This window comes from Acomys russatus, chromosome 13, assembly GCF_903995435.1.
Source record: "Acomys russatus chromosome 13, mAcoRus1.1, whole genome shotgun sequence".
Lineage (NCBI taxonomy): Eukaryota > Metazoa > Chordata > Mammalia > Rodentia > Muridae > Acomys > Acomys russatus.
In genome coordinates, this window is record NC_067149.1 from 64,387,040 (window position 1) to 64,407,068 (window position 20,029).

Below are 20,029 nucleotides of genomic sequence, written 5' to 3' on the forward strand. Positions count from 1 at the left end.
GTGGGGTGTGACCAGCTTGCTTCAAGCTCCTGTTAATGCAACTACTTTGTTGTGATGGAATTGTAAGCCAAATGAGCCCCTTTCCCTCCAAAGTTGCATTTTCTCATAGTAACAACATGAAATAACCACAGTTTCTAAAGGAATGTGTGCTTTAATGGATTTCTTTTAATGCATCCTCATCACGAGGCTCCACCCTTGGAACTTCTTTCATGGAAAGAATGTGTCTCCATTATAGCTCTTTTCTTTCATATTATCCTGGTCTTCATTCTTATCTTAATTATTTTACTTTTCTTGGTTCTAACCACACCTTGTTTCTTTGAAACCACCTTCAACACCTCCCAAATTATCTGCAGTTCATAGTCTCGCCTGAGTCATCATTACTCACATAAAGCCCAGATATGAACAACTTCAACTTCCTTCCTCTCTCCACTTTAAATTTTGTCTTTTCCTTTCTCCATGGTTTTTTGGGTTAGTCTCCCTTGTTCCTTCAAACACTCCCTTCTGTTTGATGCTCTGTTGTCAGATACATAAAGAAAAGTCATGGAGGCTTTGCTTGACAAAGTTTCAAAGATCTTTGACTGCCCTGCATGAGATTTAGACATCTAGAACAGCTGTTGAAGCTTTGCTTGACAAAGTTCCAAAGAGCTACAGCAGATCATCACTGCTCTTAAATATTATCTATAGTACAGGTCTAATTTTGCCTAAAAACTACTTTGAAATCTGGTTTTTCAACTAAAACTGCCTTCCTGTTTATTTTCAGCCCAAATGAAATTTAGACTGGAAATTTTTTTTCCCACAGAAAAACTTGAAAGAAGGCATTTGGTGAAAGGCATGAGACAATGAGAGAGTTTTGGCTCTGACTACTGTGAGCTCCCAGGCAGAAACTGTTTGAAAAGAAAGTTGGGACTTTGACATACAGTACCTGGTTAGATATTGTTAGCTGTAGAAAATTTAAACTTGTTTTTTAAGAATCTGCTTTGAGAGCAATAGAAAGTGGTCATGGAAGGTCACAATTTACAAATATTTTACAGTAGAACACCCCTTAGCTTAGGCTTTGATAAAGATGAACAGCACACTTGTTGGTTTGGGATGGGAAGTAAATTAAGTTGTTTTTTTTTTGTTTTTTTTTTTTTTTTTTTTTTTTTTTTTTTTTCTGTTAAGCACATTTAGTTTCAAGCTATGTGGCTATGACAGTCATCTAAACACAATTGCTTTAGCCTGGGGAAATTGTGATTGAACTTTCATGAGTATTGTTTTAGAAATAATAATCAGGTCATGTTCACCATTATCGCAGTTTATATAGAACCTTTTAGATTTTTTTGTTAGATTATTTTCTTGCTCTGTTGATTTTTAAATGCTCTACTGATTATAAAAGAAAAAAATGGCATAATCTGTAATGAAAAAAACTGAACTTCACTTTAAATAAAGTACTGGAGTTGGCCCAAGGAAGATAGCAGAAGGAAAATAAAGTTCTCCTGAGCTAGAAGACCCTCCAGTTTTGCACACAATTTATTTCTGGTCATCAATATTTCTTCTTAATCTCCCCTCAACAATTAATTTCTCTGACAAATTGTTCAGCAACAGTTGTTCTCTTTGGCCAGCTGTTCCCTGCCTGATCAATTCTCCCTGCTGCAGAGCCACCAGGAATTTCTCTACTTTCTTCCTGAAGCTGGTCTATGGGATCCTGTATTCAATGCTTCCTACAAGATCTCCAACCTCTACTGGGTTCTTTCCTGTCCTACATTGTCTACCTGGACTCCTTGGCTCTCATTATATACAGACAGATGCTTTCTGATTCTAAGATGCTTTCTTGGTACAACCTGTGAATTCTATCGTAAATCACTTTCTCTATTTTTGATATTTATTCTCTTAACATATTTAACATTGCTGGCCAACTTCTCTTCTGTCAGCTTCCTCCTAACACCTTCTCCAAACTATATGTTTACACTTCATTTTGTTCCCATAGATACACCTTGTTGATTTTCCTCCTCTTACTCTACCAACTAAATAGAACAATCCCCCAGTGTGTGGATCTATGGATTCTCAGCACTTATATGTCTTACCAAGGCAACCTCATTTCTTATTTCTTTAACTTATTGTCTAACATAAATAACTCTTAGTTTTCATATTTGGCATCTATATCTCTTTAACTATAGCACCATATATCTTAATTTAATTGTTTTATGGTTTTTTGATTATGTACACATACATGTAATATCTATAATATATATAATTTATAGTTATTCACTTTAGAAAACTATGCTATTATGTACTAAACATAAGATACACAAATCATGTATCTTATTTACCTTAATATAGTTTTATGTTTAATCTGTTTATATAAGTAATTTGGCTCTAGATTTTTGATAAAGGGATCCATATTTTAAGGTCTCATTGTAGAAAAGTGCTTGTATTTTTCTCCTTAGATGTCTGTGAAAGGATCTAAAGAGAACAAAGGAACAAAAACTATTTTTAAAATTTAATTAATCTTCATTAATCCTAAGCCTCTTCTTGTTTTCTCTTAGCCTCTTTGGTTTTGTTTTTGTTTTGTTGTTTGTTTTTCTGTCTTCATTAATTAAAAAAATCCCATATACAGGTGCTTACAACTTTTCTTATGCTGCAATCCTTTAATACCATTCCTCCATAAAATTATTTTGTTGCTACTTAAAAATGGTAATTTTCTATGAATCATAATGTAAATTTTACTTACATTATGTGTTTTATTATAGTTTTATATTACCCCTGTGAACACTCCACTCCCAAAAGAGTTGCCAATCATAGGTTGAAAATCGCTGCATATACAAAATTATGGATTTATAATCAACTACAGATTGAACATGAACACATTATTCATTATAAATTCAGATCCTTTAGGAGAAAACATAAGAAGATGGATACTAAATTTCCCCTACTCTGGAAGATGCACAGATTTTTTTTAAAGATAATTTCAAGGAATATTGTAGTGAAAGTTTTGGCTTTTTTTATGTAATTTTTTTTTGTTTTGGTCCCAAATGTGGAATGTGTAAATGTTTTTAGTTCATCCTCAGTTGAAAACCAACTCATGAGGGGGCACATGATCTTGGTCAGCTAAAAACAGACTAACGAGAGGCATGTGACCTTTGTTAGCTGAAAACAGACCCGTGAGAGACATGTGATGTTTTGCTGGAAGCTGTCTTGTGAGGTTGCATGCGATGTTTGCTGAAACCAGACACGTAAGAGTACATATGATGTTTTAGAAATAATATAAATAGAAGCCCACCAACAGTGAGACAAATGGCATTGCTTCAGTGATCTTCACTTTGCAGAGACAAACGTGCCGGACAGTTTCTTTTGGTACTCCAGCTGATTCTGCCCGCTTAGGCGCACTGGTGCCAATTTGGCAGAGTCTAGCTGTTTCTGCTGGATCATGCCGCTGCTGCTGATTTGTGTTTCTGGTTGGTGTTTCTATTTTACTCTACTGACAAGGAAGAAGTAATTGCTCCAAGGAACTACTTCTAAAAAGGTTCACAATCCCCCCATTTCCTACTAACCTTCTTTGTCCTCTATATCTGGTCAGCAGGTTAGAAGAGAGAGAGAAGTATTTGAGAACCCTGAATAAAGTAGGTTTTTGAAAAATCTAAGCCTATGGAATAGACCAAGAGAATGAATCCAGATATTTGTTAAAGTGATGATAAAACCTCTCTTGGCTGCAGGGTCATATGGAAGGACACTGTACCATTAACTTCATAGAGAAGCAGGGTGCAGAGCCCTGAGTGGGAAAATAGAGCACATGGTAAATAGAAAAAACAGTTGGTATGGTGAACATGATAAAGAAGACATAACTAAAAGAGTGTTTATTAAGGCTTACACTGCAATGTTTATGAGAACATTAGTAGAGAAAACTACAGGGCCAGTCAGATTGTTCAGCAGATAAAATCACTTGTTCACCAAATATGGTCCAAGGACCCCAGTTCAATCCCCAGGCCAGCTCCCAAAAGCTATCTTCTCACCACCACATAGACATGCAAGTGCACACATATGTGCGTGTGTGTGTGTGCGCGCACACACACACACACCACACCACACAGAGAGCGAGAGAGCGAGAGAGCGGAGAGAGAGGAGAGGAGAGAGAGAGAGGCGCGAGGAGAGAGACTATTTTTTAATAAATTATACAGGACACAAATGGCCAATAATGAAGCTTCAATAATTATAGGTGAAAGAATGAGAACCTAATATCTACAAAAAAAAAAGAAGAGAAGAAGAAGAGAAGAAAGAAGAAAGAGAAGAAGACGAAGGAAGAGAAGAGAGAAGAAGAAAGAGAAAGAAAGAAAAAAGAAAAAAAAAAAAAAAAAAAAACAAAAAACAAAACAAAACAAAAAAAAAACCAGAAAACAAAACCCCAATTATATCTAAGGAATAATTTTCAGGAAATGTTGGTGATTCTCTTAATGGTTTAGAGACAGTGTGACAGCATCAAAGGCCTGGTGACATAAAGATCAGAGGGCTCTCCAACAGTGAGATGCTGCTTGATGAAGTGGCCTGTCTGGAGCTATTTGTCATTCCTCTATTGAGCAATTTTATGACCAATAGTGCTGTAGCACTCTGCTCACTCTTGTGAATACCACAAGCATCAAATAAATCATTGGTTTCTATCTTCCTAAGGCTTAATTTCACACTTACCAATATATAAAGGGGAATTTCCGATTTGGCAAAATCTCTATGTAGGAGATACCCAGGGTATGATGGGAGTTTCACCTATTCCACGTATGACATTTCCTACCATTACATAGATCCACATTAATGATTTAATTTTTTCGTGCACTCTGCATTAAAAAAGAAAAAAAAAAACACATGAGTATTTGACAGTCAAGTGTTACTAACAATTAATTCAAAAATTTCTGTAAATGACTTCTCAGGTCAGTGTTTATACAGCAACAGAAAACTAAACTAGACAATCACATAGATGACATTGTGTCTAAATCCATCTAAGCCCTTTTCCTTGTGAGACTAGCTCTGCAATGTGTTGGAGTGGCTGTCTTTGGCTTATTTTTTTAATACCCACTTTAAGAAAGAAACTCTTTAGGAAAGAAATTCTTAAAATTTATATTCACATTCAGGTTGAGAGCATTTTAGGTTATTAGATAACTCCCTTCCCTGAAGGAGAAAATATATTTTGCTTATTTGTCTTCCTACTAAACCCTGTGTCATAGTCAAAGCCCTTATAAAAGAGTATTTCTGTGGCCAAGTCTCTGAGCAAAAAGCAATGTGAATCACTGATCAACCTGCTGGGTCCTGCGTTGGCTTTACGGTCTGAGTTCTGTTTTCCACACACAAGAAGCTGTCTGAGGACAAGTTGATTGCAGGTGAAATCGTTGTTTCATATTCATATCTGTGTGGACACAGGAACACACTCACTGTGATGGGCTGAGTGCAAAGGGAGCATTTGCAGATGGATGATTGCCTGGTTCCCTGAAAGAACGCCATCCAGAGCCAGTAAAAACTTGGTTTCATCAGCAGTTACTTCAGTTATCATCAATAATATGATAGGGGCAGAGCTCAATCCAGTAACCCACATGCAAACACAAATGTGACACTCATGCATATGCACACATACACACAGGTATACACATGTGTACACACACACAAGTAAGTAAGTAAGTAAGTAAGTAGATAGAAACAGGAATCTGTATCACTAGGCTGGACATGCAACTCTAGATTTAAGGTCTAGAATACATGAACTAAGTATGGTGGCCCATGCCTGTTCACTAGAATGTACACTGAGAATACAGAGGCCAAAAGAAAGGTCATTATGTTTTTAAATAACTCAGCATACTAAAAGGCTATAGTCTCCCTTTTTCCTGGCTTTGTAAGCCAAGTTTCTACTCCTTAGCAAGAGCATAGAATTCTTGCCTAGAACCATAAGTAATACTTATTTTTCAAGGTAGCTCAGAAGTAGCCAGTCCTGCACAATCGTTTCAGTCCCTACTCAATCACCTGTTGCTCATTCGATCCTCTCTTAAATATTATATTCCACCTTAAGTATGAATAAATAACCAAGGCCATCAGGGGAACACTTTATTACAGTGACGCCAAGGACAAACAAAAGCTACATTTAAAGGAGCCAGAGACAATGGAGGCAGATGAAAGCCACACAGGAAAAGACACTGAATTCTTAAGAAAATAAGATTTTCTTCAGAAGAGACATTTTAGGTAGAGAGGTGTCCTTGACAATGAAAGACTTAAATATGATATATGAGTGACAAGCCCGTTCAAGAGACTGGATGACAAAGTTATCTCCAGGAAATACCAAGGAGATGAGAAGACATGGAGTTAGAAAACAAAGATGGCAAGAGATGAATGAAAACTATGATACGAGTGCTGAAGTAGCAGCAGCAAAAGGATGAAGGAAGAGATGTCAAGGGAAAACAGTGTGTAAGACACATAACAAAATGTCCTGCCTGAGGTGGCAGAGAACGAACATAAATCATCATTCAGGCTGTGGATCTAGAAGAAAAAAGAAAAAGAAAAGAAACTGGCCACAGAAGTTAGAATACTAATTCTCATTCCAAAGAGATCAACTTTGAGAATGTCTTCACAGTCTACAGGGAAATTTTCCTCTACAGCATGAATCCCGGGAGAGTAGAGGATAGGCTACTCTTCCAGTGGGTATTTAACAGCAAGGTAGAGACAAAGGAAGGGGGTTGTGGAGGCTCGTACTTATAGCAGCAACACTTTCAAAGCTGAAGCAGGAGAATCTCCAAGAGCCGGTACATATTAAATTCCAGACAAGACTCGGCTCTATAGCAAGACCCTGTCTCCAAAAGAAAAGCAAAAACCAGTCTGGAGAAATGACTAAGTGGTTAAGGACACTTGTTGCTCTTGAAGAGGACTTAGATTCATTTTTCAGCACCAACGTAATAGCTGACATTCTTCTGTAACTCCAGGCTCAGGAAATCCAAGCCCTTCTTCTTATCCCTGTTTGCACTAGACACACACACAGTACACACACACGCACACACACACACACACACACACACACACACACCACACACACACACACCTAAAAGAGATGAAAGATATTTTAAAAAAGAAAAGGAAGAAGAAAGAAATAGTGAAAAGAGGAGGGGAGACAGGAGGAAGAAAATGATGAGGGAAAGAAGTAAAACAAATTCATAGTGACTTCTACAATAAAGAATAATGCTGGGTGGTACTTTTAATCCCAGCACTTGGGAGGAGGGACAGGCAGATCTCTGGGAGTTTGAGGCCAGCCTGGTCTATAAAGCAGTCTAGGACAAACAAAACAAAAAACAAAAACAAATTAATAAAAAACCCAAAACCAAACCAAAACAAAAACCCAAAAACAACAAGAAAAAAGATTATTGTATTATAGAAACAATTTTTATAGTCATGCTAATGTAAAGATTACATTTTATATATATTTTGACACAAAAAAAGGTACTCAGGCAAAAAGAGGAAAGAATTGAAAACTGTCCCAAAAAGCAGGAAAGGAAGTAAGAGATAAATCAACATATTTATAATTTTCTGTATTTTGGTAAGCATGAAAATAAAAATCAGCCTTGACATTGTTCTATTTCTTGGTAAACCAATGATTCTATTAAACTATAGGCCACTTGTAACAAAAATATCAAAATATTTCTGATGAAGGACCCAGCACGAGGGTTGACAGATACAGAGAATTACTTCTTATGTCTCAACTTCTTGAAACAGGTGTCTCATGTCCCCACTTTACAAATGGACTGGATGGGACCTTAAATGGACGTGAGGCCACAAGAGTCACAAATCATAATGGCAGACCAGACACCACATCTTCTAATTTCCATATTAGCCTTCTGTGCTTTAGAGAGCATTGTTCCTCCCAGAGAAGAATTCTGGGGCTCATTTCTTTTAGGTGAAAGCTGAACCTAAAATATTATCAAGGACAGGAATACTCACCGGCCCATGAGGAAATGAGGTAGAGACATTATGAAACACCCTAGGCCCATAAGTGCACATCCAGCACCAATCATGATAGGTCTGTGCATTTTTCTTCCAAAATAACTCACAAATATAATCAACAAAAGGTTTCCTGGGAGGAGGAAAAAGAATATTTGTTTCAGTACAGTATTAGCAGCTCTTAGTCAATAGCCTCTTCAGCATTTGGACTTAAGGGATCATTGCTTAACAACCACCTTAATATAGGGATGAGTGCTTAGAATGTTTTGTGTATTGTTTTAATATGTAAAGCAATTATGACCCTGATAGAAGCTTCTCCTCCACTCTGGAGAATATTAAACAGTCTATTCAGAGTTATCTTGTTTTTGAGATTAAATACAAAAGCTGGTGTCATCCTGCCCTCTCCTGTCATGCCTACTATATGAAGAAGCAAATGGATTAATTTTTTTTAAACTTACAATTTAAAAACACCTTTAGTGCTCAGTGTGGCCAAGCTGTATTTTTGCTTCTTTTGTTATGTCTTTCCTTAAACAAGGTGATACTGTTAGCAGAGATAAGAGTCCTAATCCTCCAGCTAGTTCATAGGTCTACATTGCAGGAGTCTACCCAAAATTTCATCCTTGTATTTTAGGAGAAAGCTTTGGTGTAAAGCAGGAAGCCCTGTTCTGACAGAGAGGCCTTTGACAAACATGTTTGAGACTTGAAAGAAAAACAGGGGCCTAAAGCCACAGACCTGTCATCCCCAGCTTCTGGGAGGTCAAGAGAGGCAGATGGCAAGGTCCAAGTTGACCTGGGCTACAGAATGAGTTCAAGACCATTCTGGACAACTTAGTGAAAATTCCTTTAAAAAATTAGTTAATGGGCTGAATACAGAGCGAGAGAATGCTTGACTAATGTGTGCGAGGCCCTAGATTCAATCACTAGTACTATTCACACAGAAACAAGATTGAAAAGAACCAAATATATAAGTAAGTTCTCTACAAACTACATAAGTTTAGTTTGATGAGAATGGTTACCCTGCTCATGTTATACATAAAGGAAAGATTAAAAAAATCCAAATGCTTTTCTTTGATGACTTAGCAAATGTCTAAATAATCTTAGCTATTTGTAAGCTATTTGAAGATTTTGTGTTTCTTCCAGTTTTATTTCTCTCTAGTCTGCTGTCTAAGTAGAAGAAATGTGTTGATATTTTGAATGCCTTGTGCTTCTCCTCTCTATTCTTATTATCCTTACTGCAGCCTGTTTTTGCTTCCAAAGACCTTGTCATAGATTTCATGATGCAGAATACTCATTGTTTGAACTAGCTCTGGATCTTTCTAGCCTATGGCTGTGCACCCCTGAATGTACATGATCTTGTCTGAAACAGTTACTGGGAAGAAAAACATTCTCTCTTCACATTAGGGTGATTTCATCTTTTCCATTGCCTTGTTATATTTCTCAAATAATCAGTGGGTGAGAGGTAAGGTGCTGTTCAGGCTAGTGGGAAGTCACTTGCAAAACAATTAGGGAAATGCCTACCAAATGTTGTTTTCATCAGCCAAGGTGAATTCCTTTCTCTCAAAACTTTTTCTACTTAAGACATCCCCTTAGTCACCTGCCATGGCCAGTGGTAGTAAAAAGATTTATTTTTTCTTTGAACAGGAATTTCTAACCTTTAGTCTAAAATCCATGGAGTTCAGAGAAACTAGATTTTAAAATTTTGTTTATTTTGCATGAGCATGTGTGTGTGTGAACTTGAGTGATAATTATTTCTAATAATCATTAACTTTACATTAGCATTTCTGTCCTTAGTAAAGTAGGAAGCAGTAGTGACTTGAGCAGCCATGATTCTGTCACCATTAAAAGTATAAGCAGTGGCTTAGGACATCATGGTTGTTGTAATGCTGCAAAATGACATGGAGACAATAATTACTTGAAAATAAGATTAGTTAATATTTACCTTGTTGTTAAAAAGTACAAATATTTCTGCCTGATGGGCTGTTTAAATGTTCTGATAATTTTACTTCAGTGTAATCAGCTTATTCTTTGCCTATATGGTTTAATTTTTGCAAGTAAAATATTATCCTGAAATCAAATATCATTGGGTTTTCAATATGAGTCCTCAGCACAGTCAGATCAATATTCTATTCCAACCTCATAATGGCTCTCAGCCACCTGAGAGGTAAAATACATAGTCCAGAGCAAGCTACAGTCTCTATCCATTTCTCATCTTTGCACATCTCTCTAGGTTCATGTTATAACAATTTCCTATAAACTGGAATGGCTCAATGCCCACACAAAATCTTTGATGTTTCACCCTCTGTATAAATCTATCCTTCACATTAACCTGTCCATTTCATTGCCTGGGAAACCTTTAACTCTTCAGGGCCATACTTGCTGCACATAACATATAGAGCATTAATAGAATATGTGTAATGTCTATGAAAGGCATTCATCCTGACTCCAGTTAAGGCCTAGACATGACTGGAATAATATGCACTAAAGATCTTGACCCTGGGAGACAGAATGGAGCATCCTCAGTGTGGGTGAGCTTCTTCTCAATCTTGATTTTCTTTGTCAGTTTGATTAAATACATCAAAGGCAATTTCACCATGAAAGAAGGAAAAATTATGATTAAGCTAGAGAAGAGAGACACCAAGGCTTCCAGAGCACTCTGTTTATAAAGAAAATATTTTCCTCTTTCACCCTTTGTACACGCATATCCTATATCATCACCCAAAAGCAGATTAAACTTCATCTATTCTTCTTAGAAATTGTGTATGACACACTGAGATACAGGAAAGCTCCCTCATCTTCCGTAGTGACTGAGAGTGGAGAGCCGTCAGCCTCACAGACACAGAATGGGAACAGCAGCATTTGCTCTCTCCTTTGAATACAATTTCCTCTAGGCCCCCACAGCAACATTCTAAAATTCCAAGGAAAGTCCCTTAGCTTCTCTTTGATTTATCAAATGATGGAATTAGATGTTGATACTTTAAATTTTCTGCAACTCCCCAGGAAAAAAAGATAGTGTCAGGCCATGTGGCAATAGTTAGGGGCTATCAGGAAGATATTTAAATAATTGGCTCCTTTACATCACAATAGGCTCTTCAATCAACACCTGGAAGTATGTAACTCAGTAAGATTAAAATGTGAAAATATAAATATATAAAGGTAAGTATCTGTAAAAATAACTCACCAATCTCAAAGCTTCCAGAGATAAATCCAACTATATATGTGGGAATATCGAATTGTCTCTCTATTTGTGTGAACATAGAATTCATGTAAGCTCCCGATAGTGCTTTGGAGAGATATGCCCATGTTAATGCAAACAGAAATATCTAGGAAGAGAAATGTTTAAGAAGAACAAATGAGAACTTTGTTTTCTGATTATATATCTGTCATCTAATGACCAAGCAGCCAGTTCCATGAGGTGGAGAATTGTACCCAACATAAACAGCCTTTGAACATACAATAAATTTTAAAGTGTAATCTCTCTTCTGTTTGTCACCATCTCCTCACTCTGAACATGCAGTTAGAATATTTTGTTAGCAGTGATGAATTTTGTTGATAGTTATGGGTTTACTCTCTTATTGGTATACCTTACTCACACAGAAAGATATCACAGCTATTTGTGTTTTATTTGAGACAAGATTTCTCTGCGGCATTATATTCTTATCTGCAGAACAAATGTTGTTCTCTTTAAAGAAGAGAAGGGACAGAGCACAGAATTACACAAAGGCATTGTTTCTTCAGCAAGCCTATTGTGCCTTCTCTGCAGAAATGACAGGTCTCTGGATGTCCTGGGCCAAATCAATACCCTGTCTTCTTTTTCTACATTCTTGGACACAACAAATATGTTCTCACCACTGGAGGCAATGGCCACAGCAAAGTGGCCTACATATTTTTTGTCTTCATGGTGCAGTATTCTTTGTAATACTTTATCTCAGCAGTCCAAGTACCTGCCTGTGACTAAATAACTCTCTCTCTTTTTTTTTTTCTACCTACAAAAATTTATGTTCACTTCCAGAGATAATTGGAAAGATAGGCAGGTGGAATAGAAACATCTATACACAGCAACAGCAACAGCAACACAAATATGTAAAGCAATGCAAAACAACAGGAAAAACATAAATATATAGGAAATGATAAGTATAACTTTTCACTGATGAACAAACATGTATGTAGTGAATTGAATTCCAGCACTATTTCTTACTGTTAAGTGGAGAAGGAGATCTGACTTTTACACAAACTCTGGTGCCCCATATTTGACCATGTCCCTTGGATGGGACGCCTGGTGGCACTTAGAGGAAGGATAATAGGTCACCAAGAAGAGACTAGATACCCTATGAGCATATACAGGGGGAGGAGGTCCCCCTCAATCACAGACATAGGGGAGGGGAACAAGGGGGGAAGCAGGAGGGAGGGAGGAATGGGAGGATACAAGGGATGAGCTAACAACTGAGATGTAATATGAATAAATTAATAATAAAAAAGAGAAAAAAATAACTCTCTTTTGAGTGATGTAGTGATTGAGCTTCCTGCTTCCCTCAACTTATCTTCCAGCAGCTGGTTGATAGTAAATGTCATCATCTCAGCTTCTCGATCTTCTGTACTATTTCAGCCAAAGAAGACAAAATTATACCATGTTACATTAGTATTTTCTGCTTATGAATTTATTGTTACAATTACCAATTAATTTGGATAAGCCAGATAGAAAATATATACAAGGAAGGAAGAAAGGCAGACAGAACGAAGGAAGGAAAAAAGAAAGAGAGAAAGGAAGGAAGAAAAAATGTAATAGAAAATTTGGCATCTTTAAAAACTTATGTAAACATGTTTTTTGTTTTTTCATTTTTTAAAATCCTAGGTGTAGGATATGAGACTGATTCAGATTGTCCACAGCAAAAAACTATCTGCTTCATGTGGGCTCTCTGAGGGGCTCATTGACAGCTGCAGATAGTTTAATTATGAGGACTCTCAGGAGAAATAATAAAATCCAGATTCCAGAGAGAGGGAAAAGGGGACAGAAACGTTCCAAGGAAAAAGAACACTGACGCTGCTCCTTCTGATGCTCCTGGTTGCTATTGTTGTGATTTGAAAAGATGAACAAGTTGAAGATATTCTGAAACAAAGATTAGACTTGCCCCAAAGAACCAGATGACCCTATACAGAAGGAAGTAGCAAATGAGACCTATGCTTCCTTGTCACACTACTCTTCTTTGTCTTCCAGCTGGTGATGGGGGTTTAAAGGTTTAGAGTGGATGAGGGTGGAAAGGGAGAAGGGAATAAGAGATATAAGAAACACAAATATAACAAATAAAGATGCCTACAAGTGGCGACCAGATGTCTTTAGGTATAATGGGAAGCTTGGTGTTTAATGCTGTAGGGGAGATATCAGAGCATGAAGGAGTGAAAATACTGTTTCTGCATGTCAGCTAAAAGTCCATGGTGGGTGCTGCTGTGTTTTCTCCCAGAGGAGATTTTCTGGTTTTGCTTTGTAATCTTCCTACATGTTGTTTTACAAAAGATTGGGAGAATTGCTGAAAAACCAGAAGTGTCACTCATTACTCTTGTTTGTGAAAGGATTGCAGATTGGATGTGCAATGAGAGAGTTTCTAGATAGGGATGGGAGTGCTTGGAAAGCAAAACCTGTCAGAGAGAGGAGAACAAAAGGGTTGACACCTACTAACTGAGAGCCAGAGTGTCTCACAGTAGCCACCCGACCCTGTTCCATGCGCTTTTGCTTTCAGGTTCCTGCAGCCCCTTCATGAAGTAAGGGACCAGGAAGAGCAGAGGCTGTGCAGACAAAAAAGGGTTAATCGTGAGCCAGGCACACTGCCAGAGGAGTTACCTAGAATAGCAAAGTCACATCAGTTTCCTCAGTAATTGTGCAGCACATGCCTGCTAATGATGTTGACCATGAAGATAATGAGGTAACATGATGTCCAATAGCTATGTCAGATCTAAGGCAGTTTAAAGAACCTATTGTTTCCTATATGATGCATTCCCCTTTCATTAAACAAATATTAAGTAACTAAGCTACCCAAAACATAATTATTCTCCAAGATTGGAAGGGCTTTGTTTCAGCTATGCTAGAAGCTGGTTAGCAGTCAGGGTGGTTATCACCATGAATGGAAGAAAATAGAACACTAGAATAATACAAGAGGGATAAATGTGGCTAAAGATCAATTACTTGGTAAAGAGTTATAAGACCTACAAGAAGAAATTCTATCTGATAGTGTTGCTTAAAAAAAAACGCTGCTTGGCAGCATTAAGAGCTTGGGCTATGGCTGAGGAGCCTGGGGAAATATCTACTTCATAGCTGGGAGATGGTGGCATACCCCTTTAATCCTAGCACCCATGAGGCAGAGTCAGGTGGATTTCTGTGAGTTCGAGGCCATCCTTGTCTACAGAGTGAGTTCCAGGACAGCGAAGGCTACACAGAGAAACTCTGTCTCAAAAACAACCAACCAACCAAAAAGATCTACTTCATTTATTAAGATAATACAAGGCTCTAGAGAAACCTTCACAGACTTCTTGCAGAGATTGGTTTGAGCTGTAAACAAAGCCATACCAAACCCTAATGCCAGACAGGTGTCAATAGGGACCATAGCATTTGAGAATGCAAATGTTGAATGTACAAGAATAATTAGACCATTAAAGGTCCAAGCAGCCCCAATAGATGAATGGATAAGAGACACAACTGATATTGGCTCTCAGGAGTATCATGCCACTATCATGGGACAAACCATAGCTAGAGGTCTCAGGTATCAAAATACTTGGTACTTCAATTGCAGTGAATTTGGCCATTTACAAAGAAATTGTGAGGATGAAACCTCGGAGCTCAAAGTGGCAGCGGCATTATCTCTAGGGAATTATGACACTCTCACTCTTAGATGAGAACAAGCAGTTTCTGGCTATAATGGAATATCCAGGCTCCCCAGGGTTTGTAGATACTGCGCTTAAAGGCATCATTTGACTAGTGAATGTATGTACAAAAGGAATAAACGAGGTGACCTCTTGCTGTCAGGAAACAGCCCTGGAGACCTAGCTCAAGGCTCTGCAGCAAAAATTATGAACCAGTCCAGATAAAGGCAGTTGAGAATTACTGGGTTACAGAAGAAACTATTGATCAAAATGTGTTTGGTTTGTTGATAATCTCCTTTTAAGAAAGGAAGAACAAGTCAGTCTCATTCATATTAGAGAAAAAGTCATTTTTAAAACTAAAAGGGGGAAATATAGTGAAAGGTTTGAGATCTTTAAGAACTCAGTTATCTTATGTAAACATGTTTTTGCTTTAATCTCAGATGTGGGATATGGGACTGATTTATATTATCCACAGCAACAAATTATTTGCCTCGTGTGGGCTCTGAGAGGGGCTTTTTGACAGCTGCAGATAATTTAATTCTGAGGACTGTGAAAGGCAATAAATTCTAGAGCCCAGAGGTTGGGGGCTGGCACAGAAAGTCTCCGAGGAAGAATAACACTGCTTCTGCTGCCCTCTGCTGCTCCTGATTGCTGTTGTTGCAATTTGACAAGAAGAAATTGGAGACATTCTGAAATGAAGATTGGACTTGTCCCAAGAAACCAGATGACCCTAACCAGCAGGAAGTAGCAAAAGTGACCTACAGCACCTTTCCACATTAACCTTCTTTCTCTCCAACCTAGTGTTGGGGGATTAGAAGGTATTAGGGTGGATAATGATTGGAATGGAGTTTGAGACATAAGAAACCCTGATAAAATAGATTTAAAAAAATAACAGCACTGACAAAGAAAGAAAGAATTGGATGGGAAATATGAAAACCAATTTAGTATAGATCAAAAGTATAAACATTTTGTTCTTTCTTCCCACAGTAATTCTTTCAGAGGATGTGATCGGCATTTCAATGATTTTAAAATTAGTTTTATAATTCAGGTCCTGTATTTAATATCAAAGTTTACCAAATTAAAAAAAAAAATCAGATTTGGAAAGATCATTTATTCCATCTGTATTTTGAAGAAGAAATATAAATAGGCATTGAGCAACTGATCTTTCTATAAAATATTTGGTTCTGTGGAGAAAGTAAAAGAAACAATGATCATGCTGATTCAGGTCTACTGCTATAACAACTGTATTTATAAAGCTAATCCTATTGACTTTTTCCTTCAACATTCTAGAGTCTCCAGAGAACTCCTTTTGAGCAGTCTTTTATGCTTCCTTAAGGAATTTTCTTTTTTTTGTTTGTTTGTTTGTTTGTTGTTTCTTTTGAAAAATTTCACCCATTCTTTCTCTGTATATGTGTGCAGACTCATGTGGGATGAGTTCATGTATAAATATGTTTGTGGAGAGATCAAAAGACAATCTAAGGTGCAATTATTCAAGACTTATACATTAAAGAAAAACATGGATTCACCCAGGAGGCAAGGCTGGCTCATTAGTGAGCCCCAAGTCTCTGCTTGAATCTATCTCCCCATGCTGGGATTACAGTTATAAGTTGACATGCCTAGTTTTTATATAGGCTTTAGGGACTGAACTCGGGCTCCCCTGTTTTAAAAACAAATGCTTTACTGATTGAAGTGTCTCCCTAGTTCCCTTGATACATTTTCTTTAATAATTCTTGTTGAGTACATTACTGTTTGATTATTTTATACAGGCATGTGTACTTGGATTATCACTTTCTTCTTCTCTCTTGCTCATCAAAATCTTTGTTCCTAGCAGTCCTTTTTCAGGGCTCATGAGTTTTGGTTTGGTTTTGTTGATCCTTGTAGCTTAACCATGACCATCTGTGTGGCTACTGGATTAGAACCAATCATTGGTGCCATGGCATGTATGATTGAAGGCAATGGAGTCCATGATTTCCCTGTCCTGGAAACTTTGTCTTAATGATTATATGTCTAAACTCAAGAAGCAGAATCTTTAGTCTGGCAATGTAGACCTTTTGATCATCTCAACTTCCTATATAGTTCTAAATTCAGAGGAGAGGAATATAATTATTTTCAAACAGTTACCACTAAATGTTGACATATGAATTAGTGGTTTGAACATTTTCCAAAACATCCACACTGATACATGTAACTAATAAACTCCAAAGTAACTGTGATGGTTTGAATAAAAATGGCCCTCATAAGATCATAGATTTGAGTGCTTTGCCACCAGGAACTGGCACAATTAGGTGTGGCCTTGCTGTGTCATTGTGGATGGCCTTTGAGGTTTCAGAAACCCCAGCCAAGCCCAGTAACATACACTTCTTGCTGTCTGTCAATCTTGATGTAGAATTCTCAACTCCTTTTCTGTCACCAAGTCTGCCTACATGCCACCATTATTCCAGCCATGGTGAACCAAAATTCTGAACCTGTGAGCCAGGCCCAATTAAGTATCTTTTTTATAAGAGTTTCAGTGATCATGGTGTTTCTTCATAGCAATAAAAACTCTAAAACAGTTAAGAAAGATAAACATCTTTTCTCTACAAATGTTCTCTAGTAATCACAATAGTAGTCGTTCTTATCTGAAGACTTGAAACTGGAGACGTGGTGCACTGGTTAATAGCCCTGGCTGCTCTTCTTGAGGACCTGTGTCCAGTTCCCAGCACCTACGTGGTGGCTCAGAACCACCTGTTCACTCTAGTTTCAGGTGATCCAACACCTTCGTTTTTCCTCCAAAATTACAAGACACACAGATGGTGTACCAGCACACATGAGGGCAAAGCACACATATAAATAAAATAAAACATTTATTTAAAGAAATTAAAGCATTCTAAAGGTATAGAAGGAGTTACAGATCAGAGAAAGAGAAGTTGCCTGGTGCAGATGAGTGCCTTGGATAAATCTCTCATATCAGCAATATTAGGTAGCCTAAAGGTGAGCACACACACACACATACAGAGACAGACACAGACACAGACATAGAAAGACAGATATACATAGAGAGAGAGGGATCAGACTGATTTTTTAAAATATTAAAATGTAATACTACTATTACCATTTTCAAATAAAACCTGAAATATAAACAGGTTGTACAAAGTGTGCAAAATGGCACATTTAGAAAGTATCTGGAGAAGGTTAGGATCCAGGGAACCTGGGCTCCTCAGAACTGAAGGAAAACTTGGAAGGTTTTGCACAAATTCTGGGGGCTGAGTATGAAGTCTTTTTTACATTAATATATACTTTCCAGTAAATGTGAATAAACACTAAAATGAACATTTAAAAGGGTGACTTAGAAGGCAGCATCTTAGAAATGAATATTTGAGGGACTGGACTGTGCAGAAACTAGGCCAGTGCTCTAATTTCTTGCATTCATATTTTGTGATGTACACATGGCGTTGGAGCTATGAGAACAATAGTTGTCTCTAACATACTAAAAATCAACCAAATAGCTAACAGAATGGACTCGTTTCTTACAAACAATGAATATTACATTTTCAATGTTTGAAAAAATATCTTTCCAGACAAGTCATAAAGTCACCACTGCATATTAGTAAATGGAGCACTCCTGTTGGTGGAACTGATTTCTAGTTCTGTCAGGAACCTGAAGGCTGAGCACTAGATTGACCTCTGTCCTCAGATGAAACTCTACTGTAACATAATACACACCAAAAACATTTAAAACCCATTCCTCTTCTAGAACCTCTAGAGTAGTTCTCAACCTTCCTTGTGCTGTGATTGCAATCCCTTAATACAGTTCCTCATGTTGTGTTGACCCAGCCATAAAATTATTTTGTTGCTACTTTGTAACGTTAATTTTGCTACTGTCATGAGTCATAATTTACATACTTGATATGTAAGATATCTGACATGCAACTTCTGTGAAATACTCATTAGACCTATAAAAGAGTCTTGACTGACAGATTGAGAACCATTGCTCTGAATCATTCTAAGTTTCTGGAATGAATAATCCTCGATAGACATCCATAATTATAAATTCAACTTTTTAAGGCAAGAAATTAACAACACATTGGGTAAAATGGCATTTGTATTGGAAAACTTCCTGTAAGATGAGCAATATTACAAACACTTTCAGTGCTTGTTTGAAAGACTTTCCTGTGTATATACTTGCATACATGAAAGCAATCCCTACCTTGATACTGGAAAAGCATCTGACCCCATGGGTTGCAACCCTTTTCTCAGGTTCTTCCATGTTGTTCTTCTGATTGTTTCCAGATGTCTATGCTTTAAATATCTTGCTGCTATCTTTGTAAGAAAACAAAAAAATGTTAAATAAACTATTTTCTGAACTGTAAGAAGCTATCCAAAGAATCTGTCTTAGGGATAGGGTATCTTAGGCAGAGTTTCTATTGCTGTGATAAAATACCAGGACCAAAAGCAAATTAAATGGAAAAGGTTTATTTTATCTCATAATGCTACATCACAGTTCATCACTGAAAGAAATCAGGTCAGGAACTCAAGGCAGGCACCTAGATTCAGGAGACAGTGCAGAAGCCATGTAGGAATGCTGCTTATTGCTTTGCTCCTGAAGGCTTCCTTAACCTGCTTTCTTATACAGCCTAGGACTACCTTCCAGGCATAGCCACTCTTCCAGTGAGCTGAGCCTTCCCAGATCGACAATCAATTAAGAATATGCACCATAGGCTAGACTGTAAGAATATCCTTGGACCATTTTCTCAATTGAAGTTCTCTCTTCCCAAATGACTCTAACTGGTGTTGACGTCATATATAACTGTGCAGCACCACTGGGGAGGTGTCCCAGTGGGTAAAGAGTTTGATTACTAAGCTTCCGTTCCTGAGTTTGAATTCTTAGTAACTATGGATAAAGTTGGGCTTCTATGTACCTGCCTGTAACCCCAATACAGGGAGACCTCAGACAGCAAGATCAGTGCAATGTGACAACCTGGCACTCTAATTTAATGAACCACTAAGTTGACTGAAGGGACCCCATCATAAGAGATAAAGTAGAACATTCTACAGGAAGACATTCAGCATTGACTTCTAGCTTCCATTAAATGCACATGTGTACATACTTAGGTAAACACATACATACAAACCCATAAATACATAAATTCTGCACACACACACACACACACACACACACACACACACACACACACACACACACACTTGAATAGGAACAATTTTACCTGTATCGGGAATACTATAAAAATACCTAGAAAGATTTTTACTT

At 37.5% G+C, this 20,029-nt stretch overlaps 1 pseudogene; it reads right to left on the bottom strand.

The window, feature by feature from the left end:
- The window catches only part of LOC127197585 (solute carrier organic anion transporter family member 1A5-like), a 38,423-nt pseudogene extending 19,358 nt beyond the window's left edge, over positions 1 to 19,065 (bottom strand).
- Between the last annotated feature and the right edge of the window lie 964 nt (positions 19,066 to 20,029).